The following is a 2,713-nucleotide window of genomic DNA, read 5'->3' as shown; positions in this document are numbered from 1 at the left end:
AAACAAAGTTTTTCTACTTTGCTTTTATACAGATTGTTCACTGATCTTTATTTCTTTGCCAGTTGGCTGTGGAATGAGAAAGAACAATAGATTCAAGATAAAGTTATTTTGCATTTGTGATGAACGCAAGTGCTGCACTATCTACCTTGCATTATACTAAAATGCACACACACACACATACACCCGAAAAAAAAGGAGAAAAATTAAACCACATTTTTAATTAACTGATAAACTATTAATCAAATTTTTGCAATGTTAGGTGACACATTATTCATTTAGATAGAATGACTGTGAACTTAACTAATCAAATCTGATTTGCTCACATATGCTTGATTGAAATACATTTTAACTAGCATATACAAAGAGAAAAATCTTGGATTTCTTACCTAATCTTCAGAGTACGCTGCTGAGCTAATAAGGGCAGTATTTTTTTTTTTTTAGATGAGACCACCATTTCTTAATCTGCATATCAAAATCAAGGGCAACTTAATTGCAAAACACATATTCCTGAAATCTAATCATTATACTGCTTTAGGGTATTTTATTGAAGCATGTTAAATTATGGACAGAATATTAATGATGAAGCTAATCAAACCCAATTAGTCACTTCTAACAATAGTCACATAAATATACAAGTCAGGTACTGAAATACCAAAGATGAGGTTTTAAAATTTTTTTATATGAAATTCATGTGGTATTTATGAATTACATACTTGTTATTTTTAATCTAAAATCCAAGATGGGTCATTTCAAAGAAAATGAGGTCTTAAAGACAAATGGCTGCCTTTTAAATTTCTTGTATTGATATTTTTGATTTTGTGGTATAGGATGTAAGTACTAAATTTGCTTTACTATTACATTTATGAGTAAGTGGCTGATATGTTGAAAGATTAGTAAGCAAAAAACAGGATTTTTGTGTGGAAAACATGGAAATGCAGTTTTCCTGACCCCATGTCAGCATGATGCACATAGGGTGATGTGGTTTGATTTTTAAGGTTTGATATTGTGATCAATAAAAAGGGAATAAGTTCTAGGCCCAGAGTTGTGATCCTATTATTAACAGCTGCTTATTAGAATTGGAAACTCATGTCTAGGCACTGTTGCCTTGGGCACTAAATTATCTAGGTCTTAAGTTGGAGTATTTTTATGGACTGTAAGATAAGATAAGATAAGATAAGATAAGATAAGATAAGGTAAGGTAAGGTAAGGTAAGGTAAGGTAAGGTAAGGTAAGGTAAGGTAAGATAGATAAGATAACCTTTATTGTCATTTTTTTTTACTGTGGGCACAACGGCACACATCAAAAATGAAATTTAGTTGCCCACTCTCAAAGTGAAACACATACATGACACACACCTAAACATACTATGAAAAACATATGTACATACCCACATCTCTACATATACGTAGCAAATAAATATTAAATACTGTGTAGAAGAGAATACCAGTAGAAGAGAATATTTGTAACTCAGCGCTGAACTGTGGGGTCCTTGGTGTTCTCTGAACTTGGTTGTTTTCTTGCAGACATTTCATTACCCAACTAGGTACCATCATCAGTTCAAACAGGAGTGGGATATCCTTTCTGTTTATATACTGTGGCTTGACTGTCAGTCTTGGTGTGAGGGTTGTTTTCTTCTTGATAGTTACCTTGAGGTAAGATGGGCGGCCTATCAATTTTATAAATAAATAAATAGTTCCTTGGTTCAGATGTTGTGTAGGCTGTTCAATCAAACCGTAAACAACGGCCTAATCAAAGAACTACCAAGAAGAAAACAAGAGTCCCACCAGCACAGATAGGACACGCCACTGTATATAAACAGAGAGCAAATCCCACTCCTTTCTAGTACTTTCTAGTACTTTCTAGTACTGAAGATGTTATCTAGTTGGGTAATGAAATATTTGCAAGGAAACAGCCAAGCTGAAAGAGCACCAAGGACTCCACTGTTTTTTCCTGGGCTTTCCTCTCCAGGTGACAGGTCCTACTGTTAGGCAAATTGAGACAGTTACCTGAGATAGCAGAACTTATTGGATGGAAGATCCACTAAGTATTACACACAGTAAGCATCACAATCTTACTGTCTATCCTAAGGTGGCCTGTTGCCAGGAGATATATTAAAACACATTGCTCCATCACTGGCACTGATTTATAGCTAGTTATCTTCTGAACATATATTTGAAAGCATCGCTCACAACTGAGCAACACAGCACAAAGAGGAACAGAACACTTTCCAGATCTGATTACCCAGTTTGCTGGTCTACTTGGGCCTATTTTGTACTTCTGAACTATTTTCAAAGGCAGCTGTGTGCACAATGGCAGTAATTTGACAGGAGTTTAGCAGGACATATATATAATCCCTCTCTTTTCCTCTGGAAATCCTCAAGTGAATAACAGTGATGTAATAGAAACACTCCCGAGGCATTAAAAACCAGCCAGCAACTCTGATCCAAGAGTAATCATGATGACTTCATTTTCACCTGAATAGTTATGCTATATTTATGCAGGAAGCTAAGTTTGGTTAACTTTCTTTAGTCATTGGGCCGAAGCGGGATACAGTTAGTCCTCAATTTACAACAGTTCATTTAGTGACCATTCAAAGTTACGATGACATATGACCTTTTTTCACACATTCTCCAAAGCGCCTGAGGGCAGGACAAGAAGCAACGGATGGAAACTAACCAAAGAGAGAAGCAACTTAGAACTAAGGAGAAACTTC

The sequence above is a fragment of the Protobothrops mucrosquamatus genome, unplaced genomic scaffold (assembly GCF_001527695.2).
Source record: "Protobothrops mucrosquamatus isolate PMUCROS unplaced genomic scaffold, P.Mucros_1.0 scaffold1410, whole genome shotgun sequence".
Taxonomy (NCBI): Eukaryota; Metazoa; Chordata; class Lepidosauria; order Squamata; family Viperidae; genus Protobothrops; species Protobothrops mucrosquamatus.
This window is presented reverse-complemented; position numbering follows the sequence as displayed.